The sequence below is a fragment of the Chelonoidis abingdonii genome, chromosome 5 (assembly GCF_003597395.2).
Source record: "Chelonoidis abingdonii isolate Lonesome George chromosome 5, CheloAbing_2.0, whole genome shotgun sequence".
Lineage (NCBI taxonomy): Eukaryota > Metazoa > Chordata > Testudines > Testudinidae > Chelonoidis > Chelonoidis abingdonii.
Window position 1 is genome coordinate 145570076 of NC_133773.1, and position 25063 is coordinate 145595138.

General features: G+C 49.7%; 2 protein-coding genes across 2 annotated transcripts in view; one reads left to right on the forward strand and one right to left on the reverse strand.

Moving 5' to 3' along the window:
- The window catches only part of LOC142045781 (C-type lectin domain family 10 member A-like), a 182862-nt gene extending 159562 nt beyond the window's left edge, over positions 1 to 23300 (forward strand). The window contains exon 8 of the mRNA XM_075066728.1: positions 23255 to 23300. The gene's annotated coding sequence lies outside the window, so the exon portion shown is untranslated. The remainder of the gene's footprint in view (positions 1 to 23254) is intronic.
- LOC116833456 (C-type lectin domain family 4 member F-like) overlaps positions 1 to 25063 on the reverse strand; it is a 68666-nt gene that overhangs the window by 28425 nt on the left and 15178 nt on the right. The window lies entirely within an intron of this gene.

Consider the following 25063-nt stretch of genomic DNA (forward strand, 5'->3'; position numbering starts at 1 on the left):
ATAGTGTTTCTATTGCCGACGGTGCGCTTCTGTTCAGTAGGAATCTTCGACTAGTACGACGCCCCAGTGCTGTGTATGACAGCCTTAAGAAGAGAAGTACATCACATCCACAATGTACTATCATCCTCTAGTTTTCATCTTTATGTCATGTTCTTCAGCTTTTAATCACTACCATGAGCTGCGCCGAAGGGTAACCCGTTGGTTTTTATACAGAAAGAATGTCCTTAAATAAAGATTCTTACATATTTGATGTGGCGTAATTCGTGTGACCTTTCTCACTACCTATGGTTGGTTTTTTTTCAAAAGATTGAGGTATCCTTGCTACCAGTCACTTCATCCACCGAGGTAATTTGATTATTGTAATGCATGTGGAGTTTTTTTGCCTTCCCAAATATTATTTATGGAGATCCCATAATATTGGGGCCCAAAAATGGTGTAGCCCTTATGATTAAATTTTCTTAAGTTGCAAATTTTTCTCTTTTTTTTTCCTATGGTTTTTTCTCCCCCTAACATTTGCTGTTTTAGAGCTTTTATTGAACATCACTTCAAAAAGCTATCTCTTACCCCCCATCTGAAGTGGTCCTAGCTCTTTATTTTTGTATATTTATGAAGGTGAGGAGTTTTAATTTCTTTTGTTATAAAATTATTTTTAATTACTGTCAATTTTTCTTTTGCAGTATATTGTAATCTGTCGATCGGTTAGGCGAATAGGTCTTATGACCATTTTTGTAAGGAAAGCTTTAAGCAAAGAGTTGTTCTAGTATCGTCAAGTACTCAATTCACTAATGCCAAATGAAAGCTTTTACATATTGTTGAACGTAAGACCTCAGTATAGAGACTTACAAGTCATGTTATAAAAAGGATAGGGTACGTTGTTGGGCTGCTAAGCAGAGATGAGCCGAATGCTCCTCCGATGGGTCATAACGCTTTCGCAGTGTCAGAGGGGGCTCTTGGGTGGAGGCAGTGGCATGGTTAGGCTGCTGCGGGAGGGGTGGCAAGTGAGTTTGCCTGGGCGCAAAATTCCTATTGCACCGGTCATGGCTCCGATTGGCTCTAAGAAAACCCTGAGTCATCAGTTACCATAATAATTAGTGTTTCTCTTGAAGCATTGTATTTTTCTACAATCCTATGAACCATCCAGTCAGGGTTCTGATGCTTAGCTCAAAACTATCCTTCAGTTCACGGGACTCATCTTCTCCGACTGACGTGCTGGGGCTCTGCCTGTTCAGCCCTCAGGACCTTCACTCCACATCACTGGGAACCCGACCAGTTCAAGCTTAGGCAGTGAGATCCCCTCTTTCTCTTCTCTCTCTTGTTTCCTTTCACCTTAGTAGTTAACCTTTATAATGTGTTATGTTGGTTTGCTCCTTGTGTCATATCAGCATTTTAATAAATACTTGTTGGTTAGTTGGTTGCTTTCTCTCTCTGCTAACTTTACCTTTTGCGGTTTTTAGCTTTTGTGTTTTTAGCTTTTGTGTTTTAGCCATCTACGAGCAAGATCCCTGCATTCCCAATACGTGGTTTACTCTCATTAGGTCATGCCAGTACTGTGCTGTGAGGTGGGTGTAGGGTTGTGCTGCTTCTGGACACATAAGGGTGTAGCTTAAAAGTGCTGCTTGACCCAGTCATTAGCCAGGATAGGGGTGGGGTGGGGGGCGCTTGACGCACTGATTGACCCGTCTGCTCAGCTTGGGGTGGGTTGTATGTAGTATGATGTGGTGTGTGTTCATCTGGTTCGCGGGGGATGGAGTGACCACCCCTGGGTACCTAGGTTTGCAGAGATAGGTGCTGGGGAGGGGATTGCGCAGGGAAAGCAGAAGCTCACATGAAACACAGTGACACAAGCGACACGTTGTAGATTACACAACCCAAGCCCCCAGCCAGAGGTAACCGATAATATGAGCATACCCAAGTAGGAAAATCTGTAACATTCTGGAGTCCAGATTGAAGGGAAAATGACGTAGAGGTAATTCAACCATGAGTAACAGTCCAAAAGCAAGCTCTGTGGCTTGTGACTACAGGTTTGGGCATAGCTTCCGTGGGAATACCACTTAGTCGAATGATGATTAGCTGTTAGTCATAAGGTGCCACAGGACTTTGCTGCTTTTCGATCAGACTACACGCTTACTCTCTGTACGAAGTCCCAAGGGGTCTTTGGACGAACTGTCAAACAGTGTATGGAAATGTCACCCATTTAAAATGGTTCAAAGATTTTGATAAACGATTTATATCTTACTAAGCTACTGAGCGATTTTGCGGAGGTCGCTTTAATAGCTTTATCAACAGTGAGTAGGAAAGAAAGGAAACGCCTGTCCAGCTATCTGGCAGGAGAAGGGTGTTATCACTTTAGGCTCTATCAACAGCGGGTGAGGCGGGAGAAGAATGGCAGAAAGGGATAGGAAGATTTGGAAGCGAAGTTTTTTGTTACTAATGTCATTCAAAATTAATGTGTATTTAGAGAAGGAGGTCTTTGAAGGATTATTTAAATGATATGTCTGAAGATCAAAGCTTAGGCTTAAAGATGAATCTAAAATTGTGTACATAGATATAGAACATCGGGTTGGAAGGACTAGAGGTATTAGTCCAACCCCTGTTCAAAGCTGACCACCCATACTAATATCCAAGCCAGTTGTCAAGCCGACGTGAAACCTCTAAGGAAGGAGATCCACACCGTCCTAGGAACCCATCCAAGTGCTTCACCATCCTCTAGTGATAGTGTTTCCTATATCCAACCTAGAACCTCCCACTGCAACTTGAACCATTCCTCCTTGTCTGTCAGCTTCCACACTGAGAAAGGCAGCTCATCTCTTTGGAACCGCTTCAGGTAGTGAAGCAATACAAATCTCCCTCATTCTGTCTCTTCTGCAGACTAAACATCCAGTTCCCTCAGCTTCTCCTCATAATCATTGTGCTCAGCCCCAATCATTTGGTTGCCTCCGCTGGACTCTTATCCAATTGTTCCACATTCCTCCTGGTATGTGGACCCAAAACTTGACACTGTACTCAGATAGAGCGTTCACTAATTGTTGAAACTAAGGGTGATCATGTCCCTCGATCTGCTGGCATGCCACCTACTATACAGCCAAAATGCATTTCTTCTGGCAACGAAGGGCACACTGGCGACTCATCCGCTTACGTCCACCTAACACCTAGGTCCCTTCCTGCAGAACTGCTGCCTAGCCATTTGTCCTAGTCTGTAACAGTGAATGGATTCTTTCCCCTAGTGCAGGACTTGCACTGTGTCCTTCTTACCTACAGATTTCTTTTGGCCCCTCTGATTTGTCTAAGTCCACAGTCCGTACGGAGTGGGGATTCTTCATCCTAATTGAGGACGTGCCACTTGGTCCTTCTTGAACCTCAGCAGAGTTATTCTGGCCAATCTCGATTTGTGTCTAGGTCCTCTGTATCCTATCCTAACTCCAGCATATCTACCCTCCTCCCAGTTTAGTTTCATCTGCACTTGCTGAGGGTGCAATCCATGCATTCTCGATCAGAGGTAGGCTACTATGGCATGATGTGAAGCAGCCGGGAGCTGATTTTTCCGTGGCACTCACACTGCCGGTCTGGGTCTGCTTAAATTAATTTTAAATGAAGCTTCTTACATTTTAAACCTTATTACTTTGCATAAACAATGTTGAGTTATATATTTAGACTTATAAAACGACCTTCTAAAATGTTAAATGTATAATTGGCACGTTGACTTAAATTAGAGGAATAATGAAGCTCGGCACAGACTTTGAAAGGTTCCACCCCTGCTCCAATCATTCATGAGAATATGAACCAAACGACCCGACGACTGGGACTCGCTTGTACGAAATGTCCAGGTGGCAAATAGACATCAAGCCGTTGTCTTACCATTGAGCCTGATGATTAAGCCAGGCTTTCTTCCCCCTGATAGTCCTTTCATTTCAGCCATACTTCTTTAACTTGCTGCGAAGATACTGTGGAGACCGTATCAAAGCTTTGCTAAAGTCCGAGATAACACGTCCACTGCTTTCCTATCACGGCCAGTTATGTCTGTAGAAGCCATCAGGGTGGGTCAGGGATGATTGCCTTGGTGATCCTGGCTGACTGTTCCTGATCACTTCCTCTCCTCTAAGTGCTTCAGAATTGATTCCTTGAGACCTGCTCAGGATTTTTCAGGGATGAGTGAGTGACTGCTGTAGATTCCCGGATCCTTCCTTCTTCCCTTTTTGAAAGAGAGGCACTAGATTAGCCTTTTCATCATTGATCTAAAATCTCAGCAAGGTTTTTTTGAGGTGTTGAATTATAATCTTTCAGCAATTACATAATGCAATATTTTTAGCAAATTTGAAATAAGGTCCTGTAGACTGGGATAAATTCTGAGTAATATACGTAACGGGCAACATTTTTGACAAGAAAATGAAATGACGTATTACCTGGGGCTTGCAATGCCTTTATAACTCATCACCCTTGGGCGCTTTCCAGTTTTAGTTTGGTAATAGGGCTGGCAGCTGGACGAGGAGGCCTGGATGGGGGAAGGAGAGGGGAGTGGAAGTGGCAGGTGCTGGGAGGCAGAGAAGGGGAGGGACAAAAAGTTGAGGAAGGATGGGGAGAGGAGGCTGGAGAGGAGACACGGACGGTGGTCGGGTGGATGGGGGAAGGAGGCCTGAGGGAAGAGGTAGACAGCGATCCGTTGGCAGCGCTTGACCATAGGTGCTGGATGTAGGGGGGCTGCCGCACCCCCTGGCTGGAGGTGGTTTCCATCACATGCAGGGGTTACAGTTCGGTTCAGTGGCTCTCAGGACCCCACTATTCACATTGTTCCAGCCCCCTGGGCCTAGCCTTTTATGACCCCCTCTTGTGGGTGGGGCTCTGGCGAGAGCGTAAAGGCATCATCCCCCTGCGCGGTGCGTGCGGTTGGCTGTTGGAGGTCGTGCAGCGGAGGGGCTGGGCCTGGGGAAGCCTGGGCCTTCTCCCCTCCTGAGGTACCTCCAGCTCCGCCCCAGCCATGGCATCCTGCTCTGTGTCCTGGGCCTGCTTATGTTGTGGGGCCTCCAGCATCGTCCCGCTGAAGCACGGTGAGGGGCAGGCTGGGGGCAGTGTGGGGCCAGGCCTGCTCCTTGCATCAGGACCATGTTCCCTCCCCTCCAACCGTGGAGCCCTGGGCAGTCACCCACATCGCCCGCCCCGAAGGCCGGTCCTATCCTGTGGGCATCCACGACTGTCCAAATCTGCATCTTTTTACTAGGTGTGACCATCCACAGGTGGGAGTTCTGCTGTCCAAAGAGAAGACCCTCTCAAATAGACCCTCTCATAGCTGAGAGAGCACTGAACAGACAAGACTCAAGACCAAGAAAAACCCACGAATTCCCTCCCTTAAGCTTTGAAAAATCCGGTTTCCTGATTGGTCCTCTTGTCAGGTGTTTGGTTCCCTTGTTAACCCTTTACAGGTAAAAGAAACATTAACCCTTAGCTATCTGTTTATGACAGGGGGTAGTGAGGGTAAGGAGATGGCTCACGTTTAATAATCTTGAGATTATCGGATTGTTTCAGGAAAATGTATTCTATAACACAGCTGTAAAACAGCATCTGATTGGTCAGATCCAAAGGCAGCGATAAGTAGCTTGAGGGGCTATGAGTCTTGAGAGCTGCCTCTTTGCCCAGGGATAGCTGTAAGGGTAAGATCTCACTCTCTGACTCAATCACGTGCTGCCTATCTTTGCCCTTTGCAGAGGGGCCTTCTATTCCCTTTTCCTGCCCTGTTCTCTCTTTTAACCAGTCTTTATATGTTTCTCTTTTGTGTAACTCTTTTTAAATGCTCTTCTCTTAACCTACCCTTGTGTTAAATATTTTAAATGCTTTTCCATTAAGCTCCCTTTATATTTTTACCATGTGGTTACCAGGCAGTCTCCACTTTGTAAAATTCCCTTTTTTTGCCATGTGTTTTCTTTTAACCAATCTTTGTATTTTTTGCTTTTATTTAATGTTTTTAAATGCTCTTTTCTTAACCTACCCTTATATTTAATATTTTAAATGCTTCTTTCTTAACAAACCTTTATATGTTTCTCTTTTATTTAATGCTTTTTAAATGCTCTTTTCTTAACCTACCCTTGTATTTAATACACCTTTTAAATTTATCTCAAATTTTTTGTATTCTTTAATAACATGCCAAACTAGACCTTTAAAATCATCTTTCCTTACTAAACCTAACTAAAACTCTTCCTTTTCTTTAATAACTTGCTTCTATTCTTTCAAACTAACCTTTTAAAAACAAAAATCTTTATTTTTCTTTAAATTCTGTCACTCTCTTTCAACCTTTTTCTCTAAACAAATAAACCAAATGTATCAAAGCACAACAAAACAACATTCCCCCTATTCAAACATACAAAATAATCAATTTTTTTTTCAAAAAGGCTGGTGGCACCAAAGCTCAGTGGGAATGGAGGGTGGGACATAAGCCCTAAAGAGAGCATGGAAACCTGTCAGGAATACAAGGTGATGAATACCATTGAACTGTATACTACTTTGGTTCTCTTTTGCCACAGATGGCAGGATAAGAGGTGATGGGTTCAAACTACAGTGCAGCAGATTGAGATTAAAGCTCAGGACAAAATTCCTCACTTTAAGAACAGTAGGACAAGGGAACAGAATCATAGATCATTAGGGTTGGAAGGGACCTCAAGAGATCACCTAGTCCAACCCCCTGCTCAAAGCAGGACCAATCCCCAAATGGCTCCCTCAAGGATTGAACTCACAACCCTGGGTTTAGCAAGCCAATGCTCAAACCACTGAGCTATCCCATCCCCTGACAGCTGCCTAGGTAGGTTGTGGAAGATCTGTCACTGAAGGGTTTCAAAGGCTCGCCAACTGGGATGGTTTAGACACAGCAAACCTGGCAGTTCGACAGGGATTAGACTAGATGAGCTTTTTGGCCCCTTCTAGCTCGATGGTGGTATGAGATAACATCCCTCTTCTGCAGTAACAACAAGGCCTTAAGGGTTTGCTCCTGGCCCTCACTCAGGTAGTTCCCGCCAGGCCTTTCCCTCTGGCTGGTATGGGGGAAGGTGCTCTTGGGATCCCCTCTGGATCCTCCACAGGTCTCTTTTTCCCCTTTAGCCATCTATCAGGGCACCAGGCACCAGCTCTCCCTGGGCAAGGAAGCTCTACCAGCCCCTTGCAAGACTTTGGGCCTCTCCCACCAGCCGCCTATGTCTTTCCGAGCCCTTTGTCACCCTAAGTGAGACAGCAGGCTCCATTTTACAAGTAGCTCTGCCCCTACCCCAGGCTACCATCACATTATGCCTGATCCAGCCAGCATCTCAAACTCATTCACCTGGGGTGAGGGCTTATCTGCACACTGATGGGGCTGAGCCCAAATCCCCTAAAGGGCCAACCGCGCCCCGACACCACACCTGGCAGGGAGGAAAGCTGCTGCCAGAGTCAGGCCGTGCGTTGGACCAGTGGTATGCTGGCAGCAGCACAGAGATGAAATGGGCTAGGGAGGCGGAGGGCAGAATTATGTGTAACTCTGACACTCCCGTTCCCTGCCCCTCAGCACAACTCCCTGCTGAAGCGAGGCCTGAGCTCTGTCTTTTTCAAGACGTTCAAAAAAAAAGTTTGCACGGAATTGAGCTCAGAGCTATGGGTACCAGCCCCTGCTACGGTAAACGACAGCTGCCAGCCAGTCAGAGAGTCCGCAGACAATTTCTTAATGAAGCGTAAGCGTTTTTAACACAACACAGCCCCTCACAAGACAGTATGCGGGACACTTGTCGAGTCGCCTTCAAGCAGCGCGGTCAGCAGTAAATGCTGTGGGTTCCTTACAGAGGACTTCCGCTGCTGTTGCTGTTAATGTATTTCAGGGCAATGTCACAACACAACACTCACGTGTGGAGTTTGGGCCACAACTTCGCGAGCATCCCCCTGGCGTGACTCCACTGATCATTTCCCAGTCTTGGGGGGGGGCTCCCAAGATGTTATGTGTCCCCTCTGGAGGGGTCTCTCCGGGCCTGAGGAGAATGCGTGGCCTCTGCCGTGCCCTGCCCAGCACCTCAGAATCTCCGCAGCAAACACCAGTCCAAAGCTCTGTCTGGCCAGCAGCTATTCCCATTCCACAGCTAGCAGCACACGGCATCTCTCCTCGCTGTTCAGCGAGATGGGATCAGGAGCCTGTTTCCCAAATTGGTTCAGGAACTGGGATGCAGCCTTTCCACAGCAGACACAGCTCTTAGTCCCACATGGATCAGTCACCAGGCGCCCCAGGACTGTCTCTAGCTCCATGTTTGTAACCTTGCCCCCGAGCTCTGACCGGCTCCGCTCTCAGTGAATGTGGACCTGCAAGCTGCTTGTCCTTCCTGGAAACTTCCGTACAGGCCCCAGAGACTGGCAACCGAGGCCGGAGTCTATGCTACAAAGTTATGTCGGCTAGCCACCAAACGTTTGTGTATCGCTGGGCATGTGCCCACTTGGCTGCTTGCTACCAGGCTGCTCGGTACTCACCAGGAGTGCTTGTTAGTAACACAGTAACTTTGATTTCCACAGTGGCCCCCCTCTCATCCATGTACCGCCAGAGCAGTGAGCAGGGTCTGTCTCTTTTGGAAGCAGAAACTCCCACCTGTGGATTGGTCCACACTTAGGAAAGAAGATGCAAGATTTGAGCAGCGTGGATGCCCACAAGGATAGAGCCGGGTTCGGAGCGGGGGCGATGGGAGTGATTGCCCAGGGTCCATGGTTGGAGGGGAGGACTGGTCGCGGATGCAAGAAGGCAGGCCTGGCCCCACACTGCCCCCAGCTGCCCTCAACCATGCTTCAGTGGACGACGCTGGAGGCCCCCATGACACAGCAGGCCCAGACACAAGCAGGACTGCCATGGCTGGGCGGGAGCTGAGGTATCGCCAGGAGTGGAGAAGGCCCAGGCTTCCCCAGGGCCCAGCCCTCCCTGCAGACCTCTAACAGCAACCACACCGCCGCACAGAGGGGTGATGCCTGTTACGCTGCTCACAGAAGCCCCACAACATGAGAGGTGGCCATAAAAGCTGGGCCCAGGAGGCTGAAACAAGTGAAATAGTTGGGGTGTGAAAGCCACTGAACCGAAACTGTAAACCCGTGCATGTGACGTTATTGATATAAACTGGGTACCATATAGAACATGGGGTTTGCAACCACGGTTCTGTAGTGGGCCACCAAAATCCTATGTAAAGGGGGTCACTATAGGGTTCTTAAGACAGGTTTACGCGTTACTGGTATTTATGCTGTCTGAATATCTTGTATCATTTCTGTCAGTTGAAAGTTATGAATATTGGTGTGGTATGTGTCTGTTATTTCAAACTGTTCTGTGTTACGGGAAAAAAGTCTCGAGACAAGCTTGGGGTCAGCGTCTGCTTAGCCTGCGTTGGATGGCCCATTAAGGACCATCAACTACACAACTGACCCAATCGAGAGAAGGCGGAAGCCCTTGACTCACTGAGTGAGCAGAAAACCGCCTATGTACTGCAAACTCCATTTTGCTGTAACTTTCCACGAGTAGGAAAAAGGAGTGTTTCTCTAACCTGGAAAAGTCTATATAAGGCGAAGACCTGATCTCCATTTGGTCTTCAATCCTTCTTTCTTACCTTCTGAGGACTTTGCTAAAATCTGAAGTCTCTGCACTTAAAGGACTTGATACCATCCAGCGGGGGATGTTCTCCAGAGACTGGATTTAAACCTGCAGTTTACTCATCACTAGTTACAAGCCTTGAACTGGAAGGACTTTGCCATTTAACTGTATGATAATTATTCAGTTTAAAACCAATTTCTAGCTCTCAGCCTCTATCTTTTTCCTTTTATATGAATAAACTTTAGATTTTTAGATTCTAAAAGGCATTGGCAAACAGCGTGATTTGTGGGTAAGATCTGAGGGGTTATATTGACCTGGGTCTGGGGTTGGTCCTTGGAGCGAGAGAACCTTTTTCTTTACTGGGGTGTTGGTTTTTATAACTATTCATCCCCAGGATAGACGGTGGGACTGGTGGTGATACTGCGGAGACTGGAGTGTCTAAGGAAATTGCTTGTGTGTACTTGCGGTAGCCAGAGGGTGACACCGCAAGTCTGTTGTCTGTTCCTTGGTTTGCCTTAGAGTGGAAAAAACCCCAGCCTTGGGCTGTGATGCCCTGTTTGAGCAATTGGTCCTGATTGGCACTCTCAGTTGGGTCCCGCTCAAACCACATCGTCACACCTGCATGTGATGGAAACCACCTCCAGCCAGGGGGTTGCAGCAACCCCCTAGATCCAGCACCTATGGCCAGGTTTGCTGCTGACAGAGCGCTGTCTCCTCTTTCCCTTCAGGCTTTGTTCCCCAGCCACTCAACTCTCCCCTCCACCCCCACTCCCTCTATCCCCATACACCGCCCCTGCCGCCATTTCCCCTCCCCTCCTCCGAGACTCATCCACCCACCTCTCCCTTCCCCCCCTATCCTTCCCCATCCACTCATCTCTTCTCTCATTCCCCGCGTTCCCACTCCTGCCCCACGATTCACCTCTCCCCTCAACCTTTCCCCTTCCCCCTACTTCCCCATCCAACTGCATTCTCCCCTCCACTTCCCCCCAACCCGAACTTCCCCCATCTAACAGCATCTCGCCTCCCTCGCCACCATCCTTTCACCCTCGTGACGGTGCTGCCTGTTGGGAGCCGGCTGAGGTCCTCAATCAGGCTGGGTGAACTGCAAACAAAACGGGGCAGATAAACCTCAATAATGCTGGTGGTTATTCCGTACTTAATTTACCAACCAGCACAAAAGAGCATTCTATAGTACCTCACTGGTTACTAGAAGTCCAAAACAACACAGTTCCCTTTAAAGTGCCCAAAGCCTCAGGTTCTCCGTCCAGACTCACCTGTCAAACATAGTTTGATGATGATTCCTTAAACTATTCATCATATAAAAGAAAAGGTTCTTCCAATCCTAAATGGATCAGCCACAGACTCAGGTTCAGTTATAACCTGTTAGATCTTACCCACCAATACACGCTTACAGCAATTTCTTATTAACTAAGCTAAATTTATAGAAAAGAAAAGAGAGAGAGTTTTGGTTAAAGATCAATATACTTACAGAACTTGAATTCAGTTCTGAGGTTCCAGCATACAAGTAGAATGAGCTTGCAGTAGCAAAAGTCCTTTTTAGGAAATAGTCCATAGTTATAGTTCAATGTCCATATTCAGGGTTGACTCCAGCCAATGACCAGGGGATCTCAATCCTGTGGCTTAAGGCTTCCCCCTCTTGAAAACCCAAAAGCAGATCTGAGATGAAGAAGGATCGTGTTCCCAGGCTTCTTATACAATTTCCAGCAGCCTTTCAGCCTGAGAAAACAGAGGCTTAACTCCTTCTCCAACATCCTGGCAATTAGCACAGGTAATTATTCCATGAAACAGTTCAGATTACAGCGTCACCACAACCTTCAAAGAGGCACACAGACCAATAATAACACTAGTCACTCAAGTATCATCTTAAATGCAATATCTCCCGTTTTTTGATCTTTGATATTAAAAACATAAGCAATAACAGACTTGTTTGTTACATCATGAACCTGAGCAACACCATCCCCTTCCACCTCTAACTAAGGCAGGACTTGCATTCAAGCTTGTTCATTTACAGATCTTGCCTAACAGTTCCTTAAGGTTCACCCATGGGTCAGGTCAGTCTCGATGAGTGAGTTAATTAACTCTTTCTGGGCCTGTCACCTGTTTCAATGTATATTATATTATACTCATAACGTCACACCCTCCAACCACCTCTTCCCCGGATCCACCCCATCCTTTCTCCCTCCTCCCCCTGCCCCTCCCCCAGGGCTGCTGTAGAGGGAGGCTCCTACCCACCAGGCTGCATGAAGGAGCCCACAGCGCCAGTGACCAGAGTGCTCGCGCTCGAGCGCGAAGGCAGGACAATGGCGAGGTCAATATCTATGAGAATATTGGCCGGATGACGAAGCTCTCCCCGGCCCAAAGTAAGCACAAGAGGCTGCACAGGACCCATGGACTCCCGCTTGGCCGCTCCTTGGCTTTGTGGTCTCTGCAGAGTGTCCCTGGCAGCGAAACGCTTGCTCCACTGACCACGTCCCCAGAGCTCAGCCTTGTGCTGGTCAGACAGCACCATCGGGCAGTCCGAGGGTTGCGTCGGTCAGCGCTTCCCAGTGCATCTCTCCCCTGACCAGTCCCAACGGGGAGAAGGGCACAGGAGGAATGATAAGTAGCCGCTGCACCAATGCTTAGCCTTTCCTGCTGGCAGAGCAGTGCCATGGGCTGGCCATAAAAGTCATCCAGGCTCCCCTTCCCAGCTTCACTGCCCACCATCAGCCTCTCCCAGGAGGAGAGCACCAGTCGAATCCTGCCACAGCCCCAAGCGCTGGGACCAGCTCCCTTCGCGTCCCCCCATTTCCACAGCTGAACACCTTCTTTCCTTTACCCTCTGCCTTTCCCGCCTCAGCACCATGCCGCTAACTGTGAGCAGGCGTAGGGAGATGTAGCTTGTTAGGCAGAGAAAGTTTTCCCTAGGTTCAGGAGGGGGAGGAACCTTGTTCCTCCAATGGACAAGAGCAAATGGAGGTGGAAGTTGCTGACATAAGACCAGCTGTTGTCCCTAAAGCTCCCAGCACAAGGGGCCCCTCAAGTGCTTTGGCCTGGTGACTGAGGCAAACAAAAATGGCAGATGAAAATTCAATGTTGAGAAATGCATGAGTAAGACACATTGAAAACATAAGCCCCAACTAACCTTATAACATTAGGACGCTTGTCCACTCAGCCAAGGGATCTTTGAAGTCATTGTGGATTATTTCTCTGAAAACATTCATCTCAATGTGCCAGCAGCAGTGAAAGAAAGCCATCAGAATGTTGGGAATCATTAGGAAAGAGACAGATAATTAAGACAAGACATATCGTATTTCTCTACAACATCCATGGTACGCCCACATCTTGGAATGACTGCGTGCAGATATGGTTGTCTCATCTCAAAAAAATATATTGGGAATGGAAATAAATAGGCAGCGGTTTGAAACAAACAAAAGGAAGTATTCTTCACACAATGCACAGTCAACCGTTGAACTCCTTGTCAGAGGATGTTGTGAAAGTCAAAACTATAGCAGGGGTTCAAAAAAGAATTAGAGAAGTTCATGGAGACAGTCATCAATGCTATTAGCCAGGATGGGCAGGGATGGTGTCTTACTCTGTTTCCAAGAAGTCTGGAATGGTGACAGGGGTGGAGATCACTTGACTGATTCCCTGTTCTGTTCATTCCCCCTGGGGCACCTCACTGTTGGCAGACAGGACAAACTGGGCTGGATTGGACCTTTGTCTGACCCAGACCTGCCATTCTTTTGTTTCCTGTGTGGTTGGGCAGGTGTTAGCTCAACAAGGGCCTGGCTCCGGGGATTGTTTATCCCCTTTGCTTCAGGTGCAAATCCAGATGCCTTGTGCAGCTGTTTCTGATTGAACACATGAAAGACGCACAGGAAAGGGTTGGAAAACAGCAGGGAAGACACCCACATCTTGAATACTGTGTTCAGATGGGGCCCTCCCATCTCAAAAAAGAGTATATTGGAATTGGAAAAGGTTTTTTTAGGAAAAGGATTAGGGTAGGAAACGGCTGGCTGTAGAGGACAGGATATTAAGACTTGGGACTTTTCATCTTGGAAAAAGAGATGACTAAGGTGAAGTGTGACGAACTGGGGGACTGTCTTAGTGTTGCTCTGAAATACTGTGTTGGTGCCTCATGGTCCCCTAGGCAGTTCTTAAGTATTCTAGGTGGTTGGGATAGGCAAAATGTCCTGTGTGTGATTGCCTGCAGAGAAAGGGCCAGTGCCACCTAAAGGGGGGGCCCCCCTGGCACTCTGTCTCCTAGCCAAAGCTGATGGGCTGGGCCCCTCCCCTGCAAAAGGTGCCAACATGTAGCGGATGTGGAGACAAAGGGATCAGGTGAACCTCCTGCCCGGAAAGGACTCGAGCAGGAGAGGAGGGGCTGGAGGCCGGATTAGTCTGGAGCTGCTGGGCGAGATGTGAAGGGCAGACTGGGGTCTGCGCCTCACTGCCCCCCAGAATGGGACCGCCGAGGTCTGGTTTGCTGCTATTCTACAAGCTTTTTTAGACCCTGTCCTGGTCATTGAATAAACCTCTTTTGCTGGACTAAGAGTTCACTCCTGACTGCAAAGTGTGGTGGCAGAACCCTGTTGGCTTCCCCAGGACCGCCGCCTGGGTGGGCGTCCTGTGGGAAGCCCACAGAGGGGAAGGATGCTGAATGCTCCCAAGGAGAACCAGGGTGAAGAGTGTGAGCTTCTTGCCCTGAACAAGTCTGCTCCGAGGGAGAGGAGGCTCCCCAAAAAGTCCTAGACTGCTTAGTGGGGAGGCAGTTCCAGAGCATCGCCTTGGGACTTCGTGACAGGGGAGGCGGATAACACTGATATCTATAAAATCTATGACGGGGGTGGAGAAAGTAGATACGGAAGTTGTTAATTTACTCTTTCTCAGCACAAGAGAAGAACTAAGGGGTCATCAAGTTAAATTAATAGGCAGCAGGTTAAAGAAACAAAAGAAATTTCTTCCTGTGGAACTTTCTAGATGGCTGCCGTGAGGCAGACCTAAGAGTTAAAAGACTGGACAACTTCTATGTCCGATAGGTCATTAATGGCTATAGCGGATGGGCGGGATGGGATGTCCTAGCCTCTGTTTGCCTAGAAGTGGGAATGGGAATGGGGATAGATCATGCTGGTCCCTGTTCTGTTCATTCCCTCTGGAGGCTTTTGGCTTGGTCCTTGTTGGCTGACAGGAACATGGGTAGATGGATCCTGTGGTCCTGCCGTGGCGTTCTCACTTCTTATTTGGTTTGGGGAGGTGTCAGCTCACAAGGCCTGTCAGGGGTTGTTTATCCCCTTTTGGTTTCTGGTGCATCCGATGCATGTGGCAGCTGTTCTGGTTTGAACATGAGATGCCAGGAAGGTTAGGAGGAGGAGGGGACGGTTGCTGATTGGAAGTGGGAGGTGGCGGTTGAGGATGTTTGAGTTCGTGGGCAGTGCAGCTATGCACGAGTAAGGCTCTCTGCAGTGACAAGGAAAGCTCGTGATATGAGTCCGCGTGTGCCTTTTCCAAGAAAGCTAATGTTATTTTGGAGGGTGTATAAGTAGGGCATTGCCCAGATCGCAGGGGACGTGTCATTTCCTCTGTTCGAAATTGTGAGGCTATTTGGGTATGTGTCCAGTTTTGGGCACGCTCCTACAGAAGATGGTTGAAAACAATTGGAAGGTCGCGGGGGGCACAAAAATGATTGGGGCTGCGCTATGCATTTATAGAGTGAAGGCTGGGATTGGGGATTTGTTTTAGTCTGCAGAAGGGAGAGTGGGGGGGTTTGATGTGTTTCAGTACTGAGGCGGTTCCAAGAGGATGGATTCTATGACTGTTTCAGTGGTACTGATGCGCGACCGGTTCATGTTTCAGTTGCAGTGGCGGGAGGTTAGGTTTTGGATATTAGGAAACATTTTCATAGGTGGGAGTGATAAGCATGGCTGGGTTCCCGTTGGGAGGTGGGAATTTCTCTTCTTAGAGGTTTTTAGGCCTGCTTGGCAAAGTCACTGGCTGGGATATTTAGTAGGGGTTGGGTCCTTGCTCTGAGGCGGGGATTGGACTAGATTACCTCATGAGGTCTTCACCGCTTTCTATGTTTCTATTTTGGAAAGGGAAAATGTGTCTGCACGGGTGGACAGAGAAGTCTTCCAGAGGAAGGTGGCACTGGTAATCAGTAATTGTGGAGGAGCTACCCGTTTGGTTGGTGAGAGAGACTTTGCAATGTAAAGGGATGGACTTGAGTTTGTTTGATGCTTCAGGAACCCCACCATTGGGGGGCGGAAGCGGATGAGCTTATGGTGTGGCCAGCTTCAGACAGCGCGGGTGTGGCAGGCTGGCCTATCAGCTTGCAGCTTGCTTCAGAGCTGCGTTTTCACCCTGGCGAGGGACCAATCCGAGCAACGGCCGTTACTTTTGTCAATAGATCTGGCTGATGGCGCTTTGTTTTTCTTTAATTGTTGCGGGGAGACTCTCTGGCTTTGCCTGTGATTCGCCCTTGGCTGCCTTCAGGGAGAGCCAGATCCTGGGAGGGTTATCGGCAGGTTATGCTTGTGAACGGCTTCTGGCACACTGCTGATGTTCAGCCCACTTCTTTCCTGCACAGATATTTCCATCAATATTTCATAAGTTGTTTCAGGTTCCTTTTCTCATTTAAAAATACTCCTTTGGGCCTGGACTTCACAAGCTCTCAATGTCCCTCTCTAGAAATGCTTAGGCAAGGGGGAAATCCTGCTCCCAGATCTCTCGCACAGGACGCCTGCCTGGCACTAGAGTCACTCCTGATTTAGGGAGAGTCGCTTTTCACATTCAAGTTCCAGTCGGTTCTGACCTTATTTGGCCTCATTCCGCTGTTGCTGTTAACCACAGTCAGGGACTAGGAGGCAGAGCAGTTATTGGATTTGGGGGGTGTAGTTTCCTCGGTCAGTGGCATTTGAGCTGTAACTTTCCATGGATACGTTTCTTCTTCTCCTTCAAGGAAACCCTCCCGAGACATCGGTCCCTTGGCGGCACAGGGCGCGGGGCATCGTCATCACTGCTGTCCTTCTCCTCCTGGGTCTGGCCCTGGCCACGTCCCTCCTTGCTGTGACACTTCTAGGTAAGTTCAACTGCAGCTCCAAGCCCAACGTTTGCCAACTTACATACAGGTCAGCTGGCTCGACTGGGGCAGGGGGGCACCTCCACATTTCAGTAGGAATCAACTGCGTTTCCAGTCTGTCTCTCCAAATAAATCTCCTACTCCAGGGAGTTCGAATGGAGCTGTAAGATCTTACCCTCTTGGTTTGATACTAGCACAAACTTTCTAAGTCTAACGATGGTCCAGCACTGGCACAGGTCACCTGGGGAGGATGTGGAATTCCCATCACAGGAGGTTTTTAAGGACAGGTTAGACAACTACCTGTCAGAGATGGTCTGGGGGAGCTTCATCCTGCCTGAGCATCAGCTCAGGGACTTCAGATCACATGTGGCAGCCCCACATGCTCAACCTGCACCCTGAGGGTCACGCTGGGTCCTTTCCTGACCACATATCAGCAGCACGAGCCTCAGCCCCAGGCGTCCTCATGGCACAATTGAAATACCCTACAGAGAGATCGGAGGGTCCAGTGCTTCGGACACTTGTCTGGGGGCTCAGACAGCTGGGTTCAAGTCCCTGCTCTGCCAAAGAGTCCCTGCCCTGGAGCCAGCAAAGAGAACTGAAAACAGGAAGCTGGAGTGGAGAGCTCTTGGAGAAGAAGGGGGAGAAGCCCCTGTTCCTTAGGGGCAGTGAGTGGCAAAGACGACTGGTGCTTCTCCATGCTGGGGGGGCCACAATCTAAAGGGGAAGACATGTGCCCGCCCCACATGTCTCCTCTGCCCAGCGACCCCCGCGCCCAGCCCAGTGCCACCATGCACTCCCCGCCCTGCCAGAGTTACCTGTGGGGGGATCTTTCCTTCTTCTGCCACGCCTCCCCCCAGCACATTTGGCAGCTCTCCCTGGCAGCCGGGCCCAGGCGAGGAGCAGGAGGGAGCCATGTCTCATGAGGCTGAAGCCGGATGCTCCAAGTCACTGCTCTGCGACATACACCAGGAGAGAGCCCTGAATGGGGCCTTGGCTGTGCCTGTGTCCCTGCTCGGGAGAGAAGCTGTACAAGATCAAAATAAAACAAGTCATAGAGAACAGGCTCACGCTCGGAGCATGTTCCTTCTCTGGGCGTGGCTGGTCTCCAGCCACAGTTCGGTTCAGTCACTTACCTACAGACATGTGATTTCTAGATCTCCGGGCACAGAGCAAGCTGCAAGTGGTTGGAGAAGCAGTGCAGAAGCTCCAAGTCTCTCTGCAGCCTGACGACGCCTCGGATGTCAGCAAAGGGATCGGACAGTAAGACCCAGGATGAGGGTCTTAGGCAGTGGGGTGGGTCAGTTCCCCTCCCTTGGCCTGGAAGCTGAGCACTCTCCTGCCTATAGGGATGGTGGGTGCCTGGCATCCTCCCGCTCCCCTCCATAGACTTCTCTGCCAGATGGTCCCATCCCCTGTTTAATGAGCTGCTGCTCTGCACTTTCCTCTGCCAACGGAGGCTCTGTTCCCAGGGACGGGTGGCTGCTCCAGGCTCCCTCCTAGCTCCCTTCCTGGCAGTGGCAGGCTGGCTGCATCCGTCCCATGCTCCTACGCAGGATGCCTAGTGGTCAACATCTTCCGTCCTTTCACTGTTGCTCCCTTCGCTCCATAGTTTTCACCTTGGCCCCTGTACTGTCAGGGTTGCACTGGCGGGAAAGACGGACGCAGCTCATGAGACATACAGGGCCGAATTCAGACCCTGGTGTAAGCAGGACGTCAGTGGAGCTGCACTCGTGGGTCTCAATTTGCCCCCCAGTCCCTGAGCCCTCCCTGTGCAGCTCCAAGAATTTGGGTACCTGCCACAGTCCCATTGCTGGAGGCAGAGCGCCCCCTTGTCGCCTCAGATCACAAGTGTCTGTCTGTCTGGCCCAGGGCTGCACATACAAACCCGTCCATGGATCAGGTTATTCAGCGTCCAGTCAGAAAATGGGCCTGAACTAAACCCTGGCACAGAACTCGCCTGAACGCTGACACAGCAGACCCGAAGAGAACCCCAATGATCTCACAGAGTCATAGTAGAAGGAGCAAGGCACATTGCCAGGTTTATTGTCGAAAAGCACAGGCTCCAGCTCCCGGCAGACGTAGTCCAAGGTTCTGCTAGATACAGCTAGCTAGTTTACATAGTGTGCTCCTTGACAATGGACTCAGTTCAGTCAGTGGTGGGACTTTCCGCTGCCCCTCGGCTGGACAAGACACCCACCAGGGATTATCATTCTTACACACAGGGTACAAAACAAGGTTACACATCACTCCTGACGTATTGAGGTGCAACCCCTCTACGTAACAAGGTACAACCCCTCTTAGTAGTAAGGTGCCTCTTCTCACCTTATTCATGTTGGTTTGAACAAACGAACTCTATCCATCATATTTACCCTTTTGCCCCTGTCATTGGGATGGGTCGGCCTGTTCTTTCTTATCTGTGGAATGTTCAGTATAAGGTGTTTCGTGGGGTGGACCGTGTTTTACTTCGGTATGCTAGTGAATATATATTTTATGCAACATCAGCCCTTTTTTTGCCAGCTTCTGTGAACCAGGCCAGAACCTGAACTCCCAGCTCACAGCTTGACTTTGCTTTAGCTAAGTCTTGACCATTACTTTTAGTCAGCCTCAGGCCTCATACTGGCCACTTTATCAGGGCCTTCACTACTACAGCCACGTCTCAGAAACAGTCTGTCTGTCTGGCTCAGGCTGCACATACAAACCCGTCATGGATCAGGTTATTCAGAGCCAGTCAGAAGATGGGCCTGAACTAAACCCTGGCACAGACTCGCCTGAAACACTAGGCTGTTCAAAATCCCAGCCTGGAATCAGGGCCAGGGATCGGGTCCATGGAGTTCTCTTGCACCCCCACGTCTGCCACATGCTGCAGGGCCCCACTCACAGCTCACACTGGGTTGGGAGCGACTGGAAGAGGAGGCTGGGAGATTGGGGGGACAGGCTTACAATTCAGGAGAGCTGGGAGTAATTCCCAGCTCTGCTGCCAACTTCCTGTGTGATCTGGGCACCTCTCCTGCTGCACTCAGTTCCCCTGCAGGCAAATCATCCTTTATTTCTCCACCTAGAGATCGATTTTGACTATGAGCTTTGAGAGCAGGGACTGTCCCTCCTGTCCGTACAGAGCCTGGCACACAGGGGCCTGCAGTGGTGCTGCCGATAAGCTGCACTGCTGATAATCAAGCGTTCTGCTTCTCCACTGACAACGCTGTGACTTTCTTCTAGGTGTGCAGCTATTTGGATGAGCGCAGGCAGGAGTCTGGATGCTGAAAGCCCAGCTGGGTAATGTCAATGTAGCCTATAGAGAAATCCAGATCCAGCTGGACAACATCGGTGCAGCACGAACAGCAGTGCAAGTCGCGCAATGAGTACTAGCTGCAGTGCTGGCTGGGTGCATTTCGTTGCTGGTGCTGAGGATGAATGTGAGGATTTCAGGCTCCAGGTTGACAACGCAGCGACTTTTCTCCAGCCCCGAGTTCTCTTCCATTGAAGATCACCGGTGGCTGCACCTGGGCCCACACCATGGTGATCCGTGTGGAGTTAAATTACACCCAGGCCTCGTTAGCCTAATGGGAGCAACCAGCTGTCAGCTCTTCTTAGACGCTCCAAACCTGTCAGCTCACAGGCAAAAAGTGACCCTGGCATTTCATGTATGGGCGTTACTATTCAGAACCATCCCTGAGCCAGGGCCCCGGCAGGGTGTTGGGAGATGCCAAGTTAAAAACCCGAACCTTCACCACTTATGCATCAACGAAAATGTTGATACAGGAACCAGGGGATGTTCAACCTTGTGCAGCTACATCCCCCTCCTGAACCCCCTGCCAGCTCAGCTGAACAGTGAGTCTCCCCTTTCCCATTACAGCCGTGCTGCTCTGCACTGGGACCAGCGCCCATGCTCCAGCCCAGATGCAGCTGCATTTCAGTGCTGAGGGAGTGACCCCATGGTGTCTGCTTTCTGCAGCGCTCTTTGGGATCCATCATATGACACAAAAGTTACTTACTGTGATGCTGGAGAATCAGGATTCAGAAGTTCCCTTGGCTGGGGGCAGCTGAAGGGCAGGGGAAATGCAGCAGTAGAAACTCTGGGCTCCCTGCATGTTTCCCTGTGACTTTAGCCTGGGTGTCTCACCACAGTCTCTACTCCTAGGTGATGTGCTGACAAAGCTCTCCAGGGGCTGGAGGTTTTACGGTGGGAACCTCTATTACTTTTCACAAGAAAAAAAGTCGTTTGATGAGGCTGAGCAGTTCTGTGTGTCTCAGGACTCGCACCTGACCTCTGTCTTCTCCCAGGAAGAACAGGTGAGTGCAGGAACCTCTGAGGGGTTTGGATAATGGGTCAGTGCCTTGTTTCATACCAGAAAGAGGTGGTAGGTGGCAGCTGAGGTTGCAAATCTGTGATGTGTCTTGTGGCAAATTATCCCACAAGGGATGTGAAGCCTTGGTACCTGACTCAGGGGATTCACCCATCAGTTTAAAAGCAGAGATGGGGCAGAGGAACAGAGCCAGGATCTGGGCTTCCCAAAGTCTGGGGTGCCAGGGGAGGGGGATTTGGGGTCAGGCTCATTTCTGATTTCCACGACTTCCAATGTAGCATTTCCTGCAAACCCAATGACGTTTCCCAGTGAGGATCCCTTTGATCCCTCTCCCCAGGCCTGAGCTCCCGCTGGACAATCTAGAAGCCTTTATCTGGAGGGCTTGTGTGCAAGGGGCCATGCACCTCTCAGAGTATCCTCTCTCCCCACGTGCCCACTGTAGCCCTCACCACAGGCCTCTGAAGCACTTTCTGAGGAGGAGAATCCCACCCTCCTGCAGGGCCAGACTTTGCACCCACTTCTCAGATCCGAGCTTTGCCTCCTGCCAGGACAGGGCACTGGTGTGAACTCTGAGGTGCCCATCAGTACCTGCCGCAGTCCAGCTCTGAGAGGGCTGTGAGGGGTGGGGGGTGTTCTGAGACAGGTCGCTGCTGTTAGTCCCAGGCAGATACAGATGCTGACACACACACAGAGGTGCTCCAGTGCTCCGTTGGGGTCTCCCAGTTAGTCACTGTCAGGGTTGGGGGCAGGACACCGCGTCTCCCGCAGCCCAGTGTCCTGCTCACACCACCAGATGCCCTTTCCTCTCCCCCAAAATCTGTTCAGCCCAGGCAGCTGCCGCTGCATCCTGCAGCCTCTCTTGGGTGACCTGCACATGCTGCAAACTGTGTTGTGCAGGAGTTTCTCACCAAGGAGACCAAGGGACAAAATTACTGGATTGGACTCACTGACCTGGGGACAGAAGGCAGCTGGCGCTGGGTGGATGGCACAGAATACAGAGCAGATGCAAGCAGGAGGTGAGTGAAGCTTGCGAGAAGTGATTATTTGTTACACGTTTGGTCACAAGCTGTTTCGGGCAGCTTCTGTACAGTCCCTTGTGTCTATGCATAACCCGGCACAGTGGGCCCGATCCTGAGGGAGGCCTCCGGGTGCTGCCACGATGGCAGTGAATCTTCTCAGGAATTTCTGCTAATGCCCTTTGCTTAGAGCAGGAGCCTAAACACGGAGTGTGTGTTCAGTGCCCACTGAGACCCAGGGCCAGAGCCTCCCCTGGGGTAACTTGGCATTGACTTGAATGAACCACAGGAATTTACACCAGCTGAGGATCTGGCCCCAAGTCAACTCAGTACAGCCAGGGGAGTCTGGAGTGAGCGGCAGGTTCCCGCTCTCCTTGGGATTGCACTGCGCTCTCCCCTCTGTCAGGCTGGGCAAGGGGAGGCTGTGGGGCCGGGGACATGGCCGCAGCCATCTGCAGTCGGTGCAGTGACCTCAGAGGCCCGTAAGCAGGGCCAGGGAGAAGTTAATGACTGACCCCCGCTGCCCTCTCTTCCCGTTCCTGCGTTCCCATCTCGGGGGGTGCCTGGGACGTGCTGTGCCACCTGCTCTGGTTCTGGGCATTGAGATCTGAGTTGCTGCTGCTCAGCATTTGGAGCCACACACTGACTTTGGCTCTTTGCTGGCCTGTCAGGCGCAGGGGCAGTTGCTACCCCCGGCTGTCAGAAGCCCTTTGTTACCATGGCCACAAGAGCTGTGGAGAACTCTGAGGGGTGGCCGGGGGGTGCATCGCTTCACCGCGTCACTGCTGGGTGTCTTGGTCCCCTGCCAACAACAGAGTCCACAGAGCAGAACTGAGCTCAGGAATTGGCTGTGGTTCTCCACTGAGTCACTGACACTCTGATCTGTAGGTTCTGGGAGAAGAATCAGCCAGACAACTGGCATCAGGGGAAAGGAGGCAGAGAAGACTGTGTTGAGACTCGCTCAATGGAGCTGAAGTAGTGGAATGATGCCAACTGCACTCTGCCTTCTAGGTGGATTTGTAAGCAGGCCCATGGACAGGGTGGGCTGTGACATGCAGGTCCCAGCACCTCAAAAACCACCTTAATTTCCAAGCTTGAATATTTTTCAGCCACCTACCAATGAGGAGCCCTGTGCACTGAAGGGGGCTGCATGGCATGTGCATCACAGGGACGCTTTGTCTTGGTGTGATAATTCTGGCTTTAGCATAGACAGCTGCCCTTATGCCGCTCAGTGCAGCTGTCTCTGTAATTTGTATGTTTCCAGGTCTGAATAAAATCCTTGGATCATGTTGTACAGACAAAACTACACAGGATCTTTTCAGGGGGCAAGACAAAGATGCCACATTTTTATGATAACAATCTGATTTATGACCAATAACTAACTAATATATTAATCCTTACACACACGCGCACACACCAGATGTTCTGCAGCTGCTGCATAGTTATCAGTCCTGACCATAGCTTGAGTTCGTGGCTTGATTTTGCAGCTTGGGTTCATAGCTTGTGGCGGTAACTGGCCAGGAAAGCCGGTCACAAGGACGAGCTGGGTCTCTGCACCGATGCCCTTCCATGTTGGCAGCAGAATGTTACCCTCCAAAGTCTCCCATCTCACCCATCTTTTTTGTAGGCTTTAGTTTGAATCCAGAGTCTATAGGTCTTGCTGTGTCAAGTCATGCCTTCTGGGTTGGTGACTGATCACCCGTCAATATGCAGCGACTTTCAGCCTGGGACCTGGCTTTGATCTTCCTTCTATTAGTACCTATCCGTTTTTAGGAATGGCTCTTCCTTTACTTTGTTGGGCTCCTGTCTGCATCTTCAGCCGGTGGGGTTTGAACTCTCTTTCATCAGGACAGGCTGGGGCTGGAGGTTGATCCATCATCCATCCATACCTCAGTCACACATCAAAACTAAACTATAAGAGAGCAGCCGGGTTTGCAAAATGAAATTGGAGAAGCTTTTACCCAAATGAGAGGATTGAAGAGGTTATTTAAATGGAGTTTGAATTACCAATATAGACTCTAGGGACTGGAAAGGACCTCCCGAGGAAGTCACTGAAACTCCAAAACGTTGGGTATACATGGATGAACGATCAGCACAGGAGGACTGGACTTTGATGACTTCTACGAAAGAATCGGTACCTTTTTCCAGTCCTAGAGTCTATATTTGTAATTCAAAACCCATTTAAAACCTCACTCCATTTTGTAAAAGCTTCTCCAAAACTTTCATTTTTGCCAAACCCTGCTGCTCTCTTATTAGTTTAGTTTAGATGGTGACATGAGGTATGGATGGATGATGGACTCAACCTCCACCCCAGCCGTGTCCTGATGAAAGAGGTTCAAACCCCACCGCTGAAGATGCAGTAACAGAGCCCTAACAAAGTAGAAGAGTCCATCCTAAAAAGGATAGGTACAATAGAAGGAAGATCAAAGCCAGGTCCCAGGCTGAAAGTCGCCTGCAATTGACGGACGTGATCATCACCAAACCCAGAGGCAATGACACAGCAAGACCTATAGACTCTGGATTCAAACTAAAGCCTACAAAAAATGGGTGAGATGGAGACTTTGGAGGGTAAACTTCTGCTGCCAAACATGGAGGGCATCCGGATGCAGAGACCAGCTCTCCTTGTGACCGCTTCTGGCCAGTTACCCCACAAGCGTATGAACCCAAGCTGCAAAATCAAGCCACGAACTCAAGCTATGCGTCAGACTGATAACTATGCAGCAGCTGCAGAACATCTGGTGATTGTTGGCGCTGGTGTTGTAAGGATAATATATTAGTTAGTATTGGTCATAATCAGATGTTATCATAAAATGTGCATCTTTGTCTTTGCCCCCTGAAAAGATCCTGTGTGTAGTTTTGTCGTACAACATGATCCAGAGATTATTCAGACAGCTGGAAACATACAAATTACAGAGACAGCTGCACTGAGCGGCATAAGGGCACTGTCTATTCTAAAGCCCAGAATTATCACACCAAGACAAAGCGTCCCTGCGATGCACATGCCATTGCAGCCCCTCAGTGCACAGGGCTCTCATTGGTAGGTGGCGTGAAAAATATTCAAGCTTGGAAAATTAAGTGTTGAGGTCTGGGACCTGCATGTCACAAG